Below are 16,167 nucleotides of genomic sequence, written 5' to 3'. Positions count from 1 at the left end.
AGTTATAGTTCTAAAAGAATGAACTGCAGCTTTGAGTCAACAGTAGAATATTCCATTAATTTTAAAATTATTAAAAGCTGTTAAGGAAAGAAACCAGTAGTAACTTCAAACTTTGCATTTAAAAAAACGATTTGACAACATAACAAAAAATAACATCATTAATAAACAACAAAAACAGCAGTAAAACAACAACCTTTACAAATTAATATTTATTCTTGGTGATTTGTAACATATACAAAAAGGAGTTCAGCAGGGGCAGCAGGAACAAGAAACACACTGTGATTACCATTGGCATGTGACATTTCTGGGCTATGCACTCTCAACACCTTGCTCGGGCTAAGTCAACCCATGCTGCCAAGCTTAATACCTTTTCAGGAGTGTTGTTATCTTTTGAACTTGGTAACACTGTGGCTCCCCGTTACTCAATGCTCAAGCAGATCACAACCATCCTTATATAAATAAAGCACATTGTTGCTGCTGTAGTAAGCAGATCATATATTTTATCATAAAAAACAAGTAGAGTAGAGCTGCACAGAACAAGCTTCTCCAAGGGTATAAATGTTGCCATAGGCCGTAAAAACACAGGCTGAGCAGAACCTGTGGAGTTTTGCTCAGTGGAACTTTGTCCTGTTCCAAAAAAAACGTCTGCGAGATTGAATGGGAGGAAGAATTCATGTCTGCACCATTTGCGCTGCTTTTTTCAGCCAGTAGAGCATTCCACGCTGAAAAATCATTACAAACAGCATCACACTGTCCGCATTGGTGTGGCTAGTTTGTTTTACCCACTTTCTGTTCTGTGCATGGTGCTGCGCCTGCTTTTTGAATTTCTTTTAATCTCGTCCAATACTTCCCTTATCCCACTCATCCACCTCTAATTTAACGTTTTTTTCTCAATATGTGTATTTTTGTGTGTGTATTTTGCATTCTAGTTTTTTTTTAAAGTTTCCTGTGACTTTTTGTACCTTTCTTCCTTGTGTTCTACTTCCTTTAGCTCTTTCTTTCTGCTTTGCTGTTTTTTTCTTACTTCTTTTATTTTTTCACCCCAGTGCCATGTGTGAACAACAAACCATACACTTTGCAGTCACCAGCGCTGCCAAGGGTTGCAGTTCCGCTCTATTTTTCGAAATCGGGGGTGGCCACGCTAGTTTATTTTGTGCAGCACCATCTCCCCTCCATGCTGGCAGCAGGCACCAGGCCTGAGAGAGGGTATACCCTGCTGGAGAGTTGGGTGCTATAGGGGAGGGAGTACCTGTGTGTGTGCCGTATCTCTGGGCTGCACCGCACAACACTGCAGTAGATGCATCACTGGACAGACTGGCAAGACCATGAACAGACCTGCTTGAACTGCTGGGTATCACGGTTGCTGGGCTCGGTAAGTAATTGTTTCATTTTTTAGTTTTCTAAAAATGCTAAAAGAAAATCAAATAGCATACTGCTCATGCCAGGGATAAGTTGAGTTCATGTTACAAATAATATCTGAACCAGCTTAGCTAGCCAGTTGCTCAGCGCTACCTACTCACACTCATAGGCACTCACTTGGCCTGTTGTTTAAGAAGTCATGCAGACTCTTCTGTACAGTCACAAAGATAGTGGTAGTATATCAGTGAGTTAGAGTTCTCTGTGCCTTTTCTTTGTAGCTCATACAGTATCAATCTCCCAGTGATGCGTACAATCTATGGATTGAAAGGGGAGACTGAGTTGGCCCAGCAGAGGGAGTTCATTGCACTGCATTCGTATTTTAAAATGCAGTTTAGGAAATTAGAAATAGGTTTTAGGTTTAGAAAATTAGGAATATATCAACTCAATACTAGTACTATATGCAATATGATTTAGAAAAGTACAATGCTACAGCATCTGCCTTAATTGTACCCCATATCTATTTTTTATTATCTTTATTTCTTCCATCTGCACCCAAAGGCAAGAGGGCATCATAGGCGGATGAAGGGGCTACCGCCACCACCAGTGCTACGGAGGGTAGAATAACCACCATCAGCGCAGTGGCCGATGGCTCTGCTGGCTCCAGCAGGTCCAATTATTTATATTACTTTCCCAACTTTTACCTCTCCCCACTATTAGAATTACTTTGCCTTATTTTCTTTTTTTTATACTGTCTCCTTCGTTTTTAATTCTATCTAATGTAGTTAAATTCTTGCTATGCTGTTTTCCATGTTTTATGTTTTTGTAGCTGACTTCCTCCTGTTTGTACTCTGTACCTTTCTTATGCTTTTTTAATAATCTTTCCCTCTCCCTTTATATATTTGATGACACTGTCAGACTAAGAAAACAGATTTTGGTACTGTGCCAATTTCAGGCCCAAGTAGGCTATTAATCACGAAGCATGTTTGATGAGAAGGCTTTCTTGCTTGTGCTCAAACTGTCAAAACCAGAAAGTGGCAATGGTCATGGGCCCCCCAATGTTGTGCTATCATTTATTTATACAGCATACCAGCAGTTTCCATGACAGTACAACATGGCAGGAAAGTATGAGATCTCATTGCATTTCCCAAACTAAGACCATGTGTCCTTCATTGACCATTCCACCCCTTCATTGCATTTCAACGGCTCAAAGTCATCATAGCTCTGCCCCTCCATTACAAAAGGTTTTGGTTGGCTTAACTACCTGGCTTTTCTAAAATTGTTGACCAACAAACCGCCCAAAGTGATAGTTTCGATTGAAGATACTGCTAACCGAACTGTTGTGAGGTATTGCGGTTGTACTTTGTTCAAAACTTATAATAATAACTTAGGAGACAAATCTGGCATCTAAAAAGTGTAATTTCTTTTGTAGCTACACAGTGCCAGGGCTGGTGGTGTCTGCAGCGCCAGTGCACTGGAGGCTGCCCAAGAGGCGGTTAGTGAGAGAGTCCCAGTGATGTCAAGGATGGCTGGGGGTAAGTCACATTGCTTGCTTATTGACAGATTTAGTATACTGCATTTGTAAAATGAGGTAGATATCCCACCCATCATTATTCATCCTCTCCTTGCCCATTGCATTTCCCTACCCGTGACTTAACTGCAGCATGATTCAATTTGACACTGCTTTGTTGACTGTGCAATGTGTGTCTGTTTCATTTAAGGCTGCAATATGAAGTTTTCAATGCATTACAAATCAAAACAAGGTGTGTTTCCCAGTGTCACTCAGTCACATCCTATTAGTATGTCACTCCATTATTCTATCCTAAGTTCTGTTCCAGTCTACCAAAGGAAATTCAAGTTCAAAGAATCTTTATTCAAATGTTTTCAATTCATAAAAGTACATATCATAGTGCATATTCCATAAAATACTATTATCCATTAAAATACAATAAAACAGGTTAGATTACAATTTAAACATTTTCCATCATTTTGCGTGCACCAACAGCAATTTTTAAAAAGGTACCGGTACGACAAATTACTTCTTCATTATCTAAATTTAACAGTGCCTGATAGGATTGTTCCAGAGTAATGGGTCTATGTTTTTAAAAAAACGGAATTAATAACCATTTTGTATATTTCACATAAAATTTACAACAAAAGAGAAAGTGCAGGTCCTTTTGTGTACTTTGCCCATCACAAGGGCAGCAAATTTTAGCTGTACTTTGCTGGTAACCCAAAGGGAAGTTTAACAGATACCTCACAGTACCAGCCCTTAGGCAGAATAATAAACTTCCTTCCCAACTAGTCAATGATAATGTTAAATACAATGCAAAGGTACATCTAGGCGCCTCACTATTCAGGTACCTAGCAACTGTGGTTTTCCCTGATTCGATCGTCAATCTTTTCTGTAAATAAAGTGCTTTTAGTGCTTCTTTCAATTCAGATTTCTTAACATTACTAGCATCATTAGTGTTAGAAAAAATATTTCCCATACCTACTTCCTGCAGGCTAGTGTGCACATATGAAAGGCACGGGATCTTCCTCCCTCTTTCGCAATTTAAACAGTCAGTTATTATCTCTTGTGTAAGTTTTGCTGACTGGTTCGTCCAAACCGAGTGCCAAAATAAAGCTGGGCGAGTATTAACAAAATCTGAGACAAATTGAAGATTTCACTATGTGTGATAAAATTAGATGTATAAATTGGGACACTTAACAATTTCCTGCAGAACCTATTCTCTGTTTGCTGGATAGTGGTACTTTTCCCAATGCCCCATACTTCTGCCCCGTAGGTCGCTACCGGGACACACTGTAATTTAAAACATTTTACAATCGCTTTAATGGCATCATATCTCTTTGGTCTTGGAATACTTAAAATTGAGTTAGTGGCCTTTGAGAATTTGCCCGTGGCCTGGGTCAAATGCCCAGTCCACGAGTCATTCGCAGCTAAGGTCACTCCCAAGTATGGGAAATTATGAGTTCCAATAAGTTTTCCTTCTCCAATCTGTATGGAGTTCATCTGCCGCTTGCCTGGCCCACAAGACATTATAAAAGATTTTTTTAAATTTACCCTCAAATCTAGTTCATCCATAAAATCTGTAAAATTTAAGACCAAAGTACGGAGTGAGTTAGGTGTTCGTCCCAGTAGCACTGCATCATCTGCATACAGAAGAGCAGGTACCGGTTTACCATTTACTAGCGGTACGTCAGGGGTGGATTTTTCAAGGTGCTTACTCAGGCCATTAATATAGATTATGAAGAGCAAGGGTACTAAAACGCACCCCTGCCTAACTCCTCTACCTATATTAATTGTTCCTGATAATTCTCCACCCATACCTATTTTCACTCTGGATTTTGAATCTGTATGTAGAAAAGCTAAAAAGTGAACCAGGGCAGTATCCAGACCATACTCCAATAGAATGGACCAAAGTTTGGACCTGTTGACAAAATCAAAAGCTGAAGACAGGTCCATAAACGCTAAATAAATAGGAACCGACCGTGCAATGTTATATTTATCAATAATTAGTTTCAAGTTGAGGCATTGTTCAACTGTACCGACCCTATTTCTAAATACTAGTTGGCATGAAGACAGGATCCCACTGTCTTCTATCCATGTAGTAAGCCTATTATAGATAACACACCCTAAAATTTTTAGAGAGTTATCTAACAATGAGATAGGCCTGTAATTCATGGGATCAGACCTGTCTCCTTTCTTATGTAAGGGGACTATTATGCTAGTACCCCAAGTTTCTGGCATTTTGGCTTTAGGAAGACTATTAAAAACATTCACCAGTATTGGAGCCCATAGACCCGGTTGCCATTTGATAAGGTCTATGGGTAGCCCATCTGGGCCAGGGGCTTTATTTCCCAGACTCTGGGCGATTGCTTCTTCCACTTCTCCCAAGTTAAAGTTTAGGTTATTAGATGCCTCAAAATTGTTTATATCCTCGCTATTCTCGCTATTCAATGAAGAGGCATACATTTTAGAGAAGTGGCATTCCCAAGTTTCGCTGGCGATGGTGCAGCTAATCGGGGTGAGTTGTTGACCCATATTTCGGAGTTCTTTAACTGAGGGCCAGAATAATTTACTTAGCTTCCCTTCCGAAGTTTCAGACAGGGACTCCCAACTTTCGCCCAAAAGTGTGGCTCTCCGTTTCTCCACAGCCAGTTTGTATATTTTCCTCGCTGCACTCACATTCGCCCTAATTCTGGGAATCTCTGAAAGAGCCTTACATAAATTCCTATTAGCCACAGAGCAGTTATTACCAAACCACCTAGGTTCTTTTGGGCATAGGCCTGCTGGTACAGATAACAAGGTTCTAACTGTAGAGCATATTCTGCTAAAACAGGAAATAATAACCTGACCATCAGTTGTAGAATCTAAACAATGGTCTATTGATATCTGTTCTTCCGTTAACAAGGACTTTGTGATTTCAACCTTAGTTTATCTGTGGTTACACTTATGTCTCTTGCTCCTAGTGTCGCACAGAAAACAGGTTGGGGGTCTAACCTCATAGTTACCGTTACTGAATTATGATCCCCAAAGTCTGAAGCTACAACATCTGTTGCTACTACATGGTCTGCCATACCAGGGGAAACAAAAATAAAATCAATAATAGAGGTAGTAGCTCTACCTCTGTGCGTAGGTACTTTCTGTAGCGAGATCTTCTGACCAGAATCCATAATATTCATCAGAATATGCTCATCTAACAGACTTTTCAATTCTTGGCTTTACGGATCCCCCTTCCTTTGTTTTTCTTGCCAATTATTATTTGGGAGCTGGGCATTGAAATTGCCACCTAAAATCATTTCAATTCCTTCACTTTTGCCCCAGCTATCCTCTAATTTGGAAATAAATTTAGTGAGCGCTAGAAAATCCCTGTTTGGGATCGAAATAAAATCATTGTTATAAAAGTTTATCAAAACAAAAGGAGCCTGCTGTGTATATTCATTAGCTTGTATATTGGCATTCTCCGTGTTAATAATCCTATGTTTCCCCCCAGCCATAATGCTAAAACCAACAAACAGTCCTCCGACTGCGCGGCCAAAATGCGATTTGCGAGCCGCTATATTATAGCAGTGGAACCCATTAACATTCAAATCATAAGGTGCCCAAGTTTCTTGAAACATTATTATATCATAACCTGAGATTAGTTCGACCTAGTCTTTGTCCGCCAATATAGGTTCTAAACCCGCTATGTTCCAACTAAGTATTTTTAAATCGCGGGTATTATTCAACTTGACTTCTAGTGGTAATGTTAATATTGGTTTGCACAGTTGCATAGGTGGGGCTAGAACTAGGCTTTTATTCTTCAATGATGCATCATCTTCTACCAATTGATCTAAGTGTTTCTCCGTTTCGCCCAAATTATGTGATGGAGAAAACTCTGCTCTTTCCCTTAGATCTGAGGACAGATATAATTGTTCCCCATTTCCCCCTTCCTTCACTATGTCCAGAGGGGAAAGTCAGTCCACTCCCTCCATACCTGCTAAAGCTGCATAGTGGTTATAAACAGATAGAAAGCCATCATCCTGGTATCGAGATAGGACCCTAGAATTGTTAATGGGTGCCATTACGGGTCTGGGATAGAAGTAAGTCAATTCACGGGTGTGATGCCATTGGTACCATTCTCTAGGGGCCAATTTAAGATATATCTGACTGCCCTACAGTCTCTAAAATTAATTACAATGATATCACCCGTTAAATCTTTTTTTCTATGTCCCAACCAAGAGAGACGCCTTACGTTTAGGATTTCAACGTTTAAGTTTGGGGGAAGTGGACGATTTTGTCTAAGCCAAAACATAGCTTTATTTTTTAGCTGGTGATAATCTTCTCTCTTACCCTCCTCTAGTGATGGAACTCCCGTAAGAAGCACAACGAGTGGAACTGCTTTGGGTGGCAGTTCTACTTTATGCCTTTTGGTCTGCATTACCCTGTCAGGGTTTTGAAGGTCTTTCAGATTTTGTGCATTTCCCGAGAGATTAGGTTTCTCTCCTGTCTGACCCTCTTTATCCCTGCTTTTGATGTTTTGGCGTGGTATTTTGGGAGGCTATGGTTTCAGGGGTTTTGATTTAGTTTGACTGTTGGGATTAGCCTTCTTTTGGACAAGAGGGTTTGAGGGCACTAGTGTAGGCTTTGGTGTGTCCTTGGTTACACCTCTGTTTCCCCCATTTATTTGTTCTAGTGTCCCCAACTGAAGTTCCATTTTTTTCAATCTCTCTATTAATGGTAGTGTAAAGGATCTAAATAATTGTTCAATACTACCCAATAGATCATTACTAGGTGCTTTTTTCACTGGATAATGTGGAGGAATGATTATGGCAGGTCTCGCTGGTGTATTCGGGAGAGGACTTTTAGGAGTGCCAGACTCAGGTCGAGTATTCTTTTTTTTTTTTTTTTTTTTGGTGCAAAACATTTATTGAGCATTGTCAGAGTTACACAGCGTCACGCCAACAACCCGGAGGCTGGCCGCTATCAGTGCACAGCTACAGGACGAGCAGTGACATAAGAATAACAGTGCGAATATTGCCGTGCAAATCAGCATCATCAAAACGACAAGTACAGTGTCAACATAGCTAAATCAATGTGTCTTGCATTTTTTATTATTTTTTGGTTAACTTTAACATGTGCAGTATCTCGGTGAAGGGGGGGGGGGGGGGGCAGCGCCAGTCAGGCGTTGGACAGTCACAATAGGCGGCACAAGGCTTGCAGTCCGCATAGCCGGGAACTCACCAAGGCAGAGATAGTGTGTCTCATCACCTGAGATAGACAGACGAATCACCGCATATTAGGCATAAGGCCGTGAGCTGCCAGGGTAGTATCATGGGAGTACAAGCAGGCCACCAGCACTGTAAAAAAGGGGGGGAGGGGGATAATAAGAACCACAGTACCACAGACCACACTAGGTCAGTCCGAGGTCGTCATCTCTGGAACAAGAAACAACACAGCAATGTCTCATCATCTCAGCATCAATTACTGTCATCTTCCGAAGGGTCAGTTATTAAATAACATTGCAACGGGGCCCAAATGTCAGTAGGCCTGGAAGTAGGTGGCAGCAGTTCGGAATAGGTATGCAATTGTTCTTGACAATACACCATGTCATGCATCCAATCCTTAAATTTGGGTGCCCTTCCCCTCCCCCACTTACAGGCCACCCTGCGTTTAGCCAGAAGCATAGCCAGCGCCACATATTTGCGGTGGGCCGCCTGGAGTGGTTCAACATACCCCAGTGGAGCTATCAATGGGGTTGGGACCACTGTCATGTGTATCATCTTGGATAGTGCTTGAAAAACCTGGATCAGGTCGAGTATTCTAACTTTTCTGTTGACCACTCTTCCTCTTTCTCCTCTTTTTTGGTGGGGGGCCTTGTTGTCGGGAACGCTTGGGAGTTTTAGAGTTTTCCCTTTGGACAGTCTTCACTATTGGTGAAATCTCCACTATTGGTGGAGGTATATGTTCTAGAACTTCTGCCTCTGGTGTCAAAAGAGAGGCGGGGACATTAAAGTTCAGCTCACTATTTACATTATTTATATTAAGTGAAGAAGTTCCCTCTCGCAAAAGTAATGGAATACTGTCATCACTAGAACTATCAGGTCCCTCGCTTTCAATATGAGTGGTGGTGAGTGGCGAAGTTGCTAACTGTATCAATCCCAAAGATGAGCGTTTATTTTTGATGAGCTCAACAGAGCGGCGTCGCTCAGCTCGTCGCTCACCCAGGGCGCTTTCCTTTTCAATTCCCGAGGTGACCCTTATTACATAATCATCTAGCGTACCTCTATTTACCCCTGAGGATTTCCCCTTTGAGACATGCAAAGTCATAATGTATACAGGAAAATGTGGGAGAACAATTAGACCACACTAAGTCCTACGGGTAGGGTTACACAAATAGATACACAGACAGAAATCGCAAACAGCTGTGTGACAATTAATCGATTATTTGTTTGCTTACTAGTGTGCATCACATATAGTCCTGGCCGTAGAATACAAATCAAGAAGGGTGGCCCAGCCCGGTCTTCTCAGGCCTCTGAGGGCCACAGAGGGCCCGCCCTTTGCCCGGGCTTCGCCCGGCGTCCCGCAACGCGGGGGAAACGCAGCTTTAGTAGCGCCTCCAGGCGCAGGGATGACAGGTCCAGGCTGCGCCGCCGCAAAGCGTGATGGGAAGCCGAGTCCTCCACTCGGCAGCCGCGGGGATCGTAGGAGCGGCGGCAGTAGGACTCGAGCAATGCAGCGGCCAGGTACAAATTCAACAACTGCTCCCACGGTCACTATTGGCAATTTAGGAAAGACCCCTGGGTTTACTGAAGCCTCACCGCTCCACCGGGAACACGCAGCTTTAGTAGCGCCTCCAGGCGCAGGGATGACAGGTCCAGGCTGCGCCGCCGCAAAGGGTCATGGGAAGCCGAGTCCTCCACTCGGCAGCCGCGGGGATGGTAGGAGCGGCGGCGGGAGGACTCGAGCAATGCAGCAGCCAGGTAAAAATTCAACAACTGCTCCCACGGTCACTATTGGCAATTTAGGAAAGACCCCTGGGTTTACTGAAACCTCACCTGCTCCACCGGGGACACGCAGCTTTAGTAGCTCCTCCAGGCGCAGGGATGACAGGTCAAGGCTGCGCCGCCGCAAAGGGTGATGGGAAGCCGAGTCCTCCACTCGGCAGCCGCGGGGATGGTAGGAGCGGAGGCGGGAGGACTCGAGCAATGCAGCGGCCAGGTAAAAATTCAACAACTGCTCCCACGGTCACTACTGGCAATTTAGGAAAGACCCCTGGGTTTACTGAAGCCTCACCAAAAGAAATTAAAAAAATCATTCTTGGCATGTGCCACATTTTTCTGGCCAAGTGATTATACATAGATATTTCATTGGCTTCTAAAATGGATTTAGACCTGTTCAAATGTTTCCCTTTCATCGTTTATCAACTGCAGTGACTGACTAAGCCAAAGCATAGCACATGATGATCATTGACACTCCACTATTCTGTAGCTAAGCCTCTGCCTAGCCTAATGCCTCTTACTTGCCCAGCAGTAGAGTAACGTTCCTTATTTCCAAGCAAAGGTATTTGTTGAAAATAATTTGTGGTGGGGGCGAGGCCAGAGGGGAATGTGGGACTAAGTACCTGATTCAGAGTCTGGCGGATGGGATACTCTGTGACTAACGTGCCAAATAAAATGCATATCCAATTCCTTTCCCTGTACTGCAGTGCATCATTTTTGCCACTGTCTTCTTACACCAGAAAGGACATTGCAATTTATATGTGACGTGTGTGGCAGAGTATTATTATTCATCTGCCTTTTTGGAGTCAGGGTAGTATTAAAAGGCAGTCAGAGAAGAACAGGGCCAATGGAGTTATGGTAAGGCAATAAACTGTCCATTGCAGCTGTCCCAGCTGCAGACTGCAGAGAGGCAAAGTAACTGACGCTAGCATGCCTCAATTTATTTTGCATGACAAGAATACTATTAATTGTGCTGCATAATGCCTTACTCTTTCATGAGAGTGTATTTATTTTTATTTTTACACACAAGGGAGTCTATTATGATGTAGGGTGGATCGCTACCGCCCGCATGGCGGTGGCGATATGCCCTACATCATTCCCTGCCCACCTCCCATTTCCCCCGCCATATTCCCATCCGCCACTTTTCCGCCCGTTTGACTGGTCAAGCTATCCTGGCTAATGAGGGCTGAAAGCCCGAAACCGGTTCTAGAATGCTTGTTTCCAGTCCAGGGAGGACCTGGCCTAGCAGTTTAGGCTGGAATTTTCCCATTGGGCTCAATGGATTTAGGCCCAGATCTCTGTACTGGGGTGAATGTATGACATTGTTCTGCATTCTGTCCATCAATTGTTCTTTTTGAATTTGTCACCCTGAGTCGGACGGGTATGCTCAGACGTGAGTCCCATGCTCTCCATGCCACTGGAGTTTAGCTATCCTGGCTGATAAGGGCTAAAGCCTGAAACCGGTCCTAGGATGCTTTTTTTCAGTCCACGGAGGACCTGGCCTGGCAGTTCGGGCTGGACTGTTCCCATTGGGTGCAGGGTCAAGACTGATTTGCATATGGCTGGATCCAAACTGGAATGGCATGGTAAGCAAAAAACCAATGGATTTAGGCCTAGATCTCTGTACTGGGGTGAATGTGCATTTCTCGGACGTGCAGCGGGTGCGCCGCCAGCGCGCCGAAGGGGTGCCAAAGGCAAGCCCGTCTGCGCCTGTCCGCGGCTTGCCGGGCCTAGGGGCAATACACCCAACACCCTACCCCCCACCCATGGAAACTAACTGGCAATATAGCATCGATACTCTCTACCAGCTGAGGTACACCGATAAAACCAAATGCTGCCATGTATTCCACTCCTTGGAAATCCCCCATCTGTGTCCTCACTGTGAGACAGAGCTCTTCAGCTCCCCTCAGAAGGATGAGCTGCGGGAATACCAAATGCTGCTGCTAAACTGCAGATCCCTAACCAAACACAGTCTGGAGATTTCAATGCTGCTGGATGAGCTCATGCCAGACATAGTCTTTTTGACTGAAACATGGCTCACCCAGGACTCTGAGCCCGACCTGGTCCAAGCACTCACACCAGGCTACCAGATCGCCCGCCTGGTCCGCGCCCAGGGAAAAGGTGGGGGGCTCGCCATCATCTACAACGACGTCTACACCTGCCGGTGTACTTTAGAGCCCATCGCGGACTGTGAAAGTTTGCACTTAGCCATTAAATTCTCCCCTAACAAAAGCTTCACTGGCATCCTCATCTACCGCCCTCCCGGAGCGCTCAAACAGTTCCCCGCTGCTCTGCCTTCTACCGTGGCCGAACTAACTACCTCATCGGCGAATTTCACAGTACTTGGCGACCTCAACATACACTTCGACAACACACAGGACAATGTCGCAAACGAGCTAACGGCCAGTCTAGCGGCAGTCGAATTAGAGCAGCTTGTCCCCTCCCACACCCATATAAAAGGCCACCTACTAGATTCCGTGTTCAGCAACTGCCCACAACTAGCAGTTGGCACTCTCATTCGTCTCCCATGGACTGACCACTTCCTCATTCCACTCACTTGGACCACACGCAAGTGTGCTCCATCCCCCCATATCCCCCTCACATCTAGGGCATTGTGCAGTGGACGAGAGATACATTTCATGAATAGCCTGAGGTGTAAGATATGCTCTGTGTAGTATTAGTAACTGTATTGTCTTCCATCTAAAATTACGGGACACTCGTTGGGGATGTTCTAGGGCAGCGTCCCATTCCCTATCATCTAACTCCCTTGCCAGTGCCCACTTCTGACGGAGAGGCAATATTGATATATGTAGATGTGCTCGCAGTCTGCGGTACAACCAGCGTAAAAGATGGAGCCCTTGGCCCATGATGTGGAGAGCCCGTAGTAACTGAAATGTAGGGGGTTCTTTCTGTGCCACTAACCAGTACCACCGAACATAATGCACAACCGTTGCATGCATGAGACACAGAGTCTCCGGCACCGCATTAGTGCAGACAAATTCGCCATGTGGCATTAACGTACCATCAAGGAAGTGATCCCCAACTGTGGGTATGCCCACCTGTACCCAGTCTCGCACCCTAACAGTAGACAAAACACCACAGCAGGTAGGTAGACCACAGAGGGGGATGTTGGGGGCCTATGGATTTAGGACCTTTGCAGATTTCTGAGCTTGCTTCCAGTATTGTAAGGCAATGGACAATAGAAAAGGAGAGTCTCGTATCTTGTCAGCCCCGGGACACAGCAGTACCTGCAACATCCCTTGCTGCAAGTGTGCCGGGGTATATCCTATCTCGAACAAGTTATGTCCCACCAACCAAAACGCCAGCCATTGCAGCTGTCTAACAATACATTACGTTTTAATATCAGGTGCTCCCATACCACCTGCAGTGCTCTGCAGCTGCATCTTGGATAGTGCTAATCTATGTCTCCCCTTGCCCCATAACAATAATGTTAGCAAAGTATTTAGTGTCCTAAAGATCCAGGCCGGCAAGACCACAGGGATATTCATGAAATGGTATGAGTCTAGGTAGCATAACCATTTTGGACACTGCTAGATGGCCAGCCATGGGCAATGGGAGGGTGTTCCAAAATGATACATTTGAATGGAGCGCGTTTATGGTTCGAACCACATTCCCATCAATAGTGTCAACGGGGACCTATAAATTCGTATCCTAAGGTATTTGAATGATGTAGGTTCTATCCTGAACTGCACTGGACCAAACTGCAAGTGGGTTCCCTCGTATGTGTCAGAGAAGGAGTATGCTACTGATTTTGCGGCATTCAGATGCAGACCAGAGATATCGCCAAACTGCGAGAACACTGCGGAAATGGGCTGCATGTCCATGTCAAGATCTTTAAAAAATAACAGCATATCGTCCGCATAAAGCGAAACTGAGTGTATTACTGGTTGCAACGGTAGGCCAAATGGGGCCATCACACATCTCAATTGCTGGTCCATTGGCTCTAGCGCCAACACCAATAAAACGGGTGAGAGTAGGCAACCTTGACGTATCCCCCTATAAATATGATATGATGGTGATATAATCGTTCCTGACTTGGCGCGGGCCGTGGGATCAGTATAAAGTAAATGAGTCCACTTGTACTATCCAGGGTGTATGCCGAACTTTACCAACGAGGCATGTATGACCAGCTTAATGTATCAAACGATTGCCGTATATCTAGGGATAAGCATCCAGCCAACAGCAATGACCCCTTCACTGAATGCATCAGGGCATGTAATCTGATGAATATTAAGAGAAGTACTACTCTTGGGGATAAAACCACACTGGTCTATGTGTATTAATTTAGGCAGCAGAGGAAGTAATCGGGACGCCAAAATTTTACTTAGGATTTTATATTTCGTATTAAGGATTGATAACGGTTGGTACAACGCCAAGTCGGTGGGGGCCTTATCTGGTTTCAGTAGGGACGTGACTATTGCCTCCTTAGTCGTGAGGGGCAGCATACCATCTTCTAGGGAGGTGATATATAATTGTAGCAGCTTCGGGGCCAATGCGTTTACATAGGTAGAGTAGAATTCTACAGGCAGGCCGTCGGACCCTGGGGTCTTATTATGTGCCAGTCCTTTTATTGCAACTCAGATTTTCGCTATGGTGATCGGCGCCACCAACAGCTCAGCCGATACGTCCGTTACCGTGGGAAGGTCTATACAAGCTAGGAATTGAATCGTCCCTTCCGACCTCTCTAATGGTTGTGCCTATACAGATTAGAAAAATGTTCTTGAAAAGATGTATTAATTTCACTCTGGGAAGTCAGCAACAAATGGTATGCATCATAGACCGCCAAAATGGAAGTGAGACTTAACGGAGGAGCAATCAGTCGCACCAGTAATGTGCCAGCCCTATCTACTTTGGCGTGAGTACGCAGTGTGTACGCATGTAGGTCTACCGTCTAGAGCCGCTTTAATAGCTCAGAGTGCCTAATCCTAGCCTCCTGTAATTGCTCCGCTCCTACTACATGTCTCTGAGCTGCCACCTCTAGCGCCTGTAGTTTGTCCATCAAGTCCCTGGTCACCTCTTATCTGACCACAGCCAAGCTTCCCATTTTAAACCCCCTTATTGTAATTTTAAAGGCCTTCCACTCAACCGATCTAGTCGAAGCAGTGCTTTCGTTTTCAGTCAAATATGTAGCTAGTGTAGCTAGTAGCTAGTTTTGCACGAAACACTTGATCTTCCAAGGTCACAGTTTGCAGCCGCCATGTTACTATAGGCGTAGAGACCCTTCCCCTATGCAACGTCAATGCTATAGGATTATGGTAAGAGATGGTTTTACTGAGGAATGTACAGGAGAGAGATCTACAGTGCAAAGAAAATGATCCAATCGGATATGTAGGTTATTTGGTGAGAGTTAAAGGAATATTCCCGCATGTTCATGTGTTGGGACCTCCATACGTCCAAAAGGTTCCACCCCGTGCCCATTTAGTCAAAGCAGCAGCTTGAGTTTCAGTGCTGGTGTTCGATAAGGGGGGTGAGAACAGTCCCAGTGTGTATCGAACACAGCATTGAAGTCTCTACCCAACAACCATTGGTATTGCACCCGAGAGTGCCTGTGTTACCCTGGAGAGAAAGGCATCTTTATCCACATTCGGAGCATAGATGGAGCCCAGCACTACCTGCCTACCATCCAGGGACCCAGGAATAAGGACACACCTGCCTTGGTTGTCTATTCGGGTCTCACAATGTGCAAATGGGATTCCTGCCCTTATCCATATTACAGCCCCTTTAGAAAAGGCAGAGTATGCCGTAGCATGAAATTGGCCCACCACCTCCTCTGCAGTATACTTGATTCTGTTTGCACGAGATGTGTCTCCGGGAGAGATACCATTTGAGCCTTGCGACGATGTAGTTGAGCTACGATTCTATGTTGCTTCATGGCCCATTCCCCTAACATTCCAGGATATGAGAGTATACGGTTTCTCAACTGACATTGGTAGGTGTAAAACCCAAAACCCTCCTGACCCACCACCACCACACCACCCCAATCCCCTGAACCCCCAATCAGAATATGCGGCTACCATTAAACTAACATAAACAATCCCCAATACTGGGTCCAACGACAGAACCTTGTCCGACCAAACTGTGGAGAACAGTGATAACATTCTACACTTAGAACTCTTGCTTTCGCTTGTGGGGACAGGCTACGTGTGTAACAAACAAGTTACTCCAACAATAGTAGGAAAACATGCCCAAGTCGGGCCGGGCCATCATGCTAGTATAAGATCCCCTTTTATCTCCCCATGTGTAAGCAGTGGCACCACTTATACATTGTACAAGAGAGATCAGTGAGAAACGGAGTTAAGCATA

The sequence above is a fragment of the Lissotriton vulgaris genome, chromosome 6 (genome assembly GCF_964263255.1).
Source record: "Lissotriton vulgaris chromosome 6, aLisVul1.2, whole genome shotgun sequence".
NCBI lineage: Eukaryota > Metazoa > Chordata > Amphibia > Caudata > Salamandridae > Lissotriton > Lissotriton vulgaris.
The sequence above is the reverse complement of the archived record's forward strand: the minus strand, read 5'-3'. Positions refer to the sequence as shown.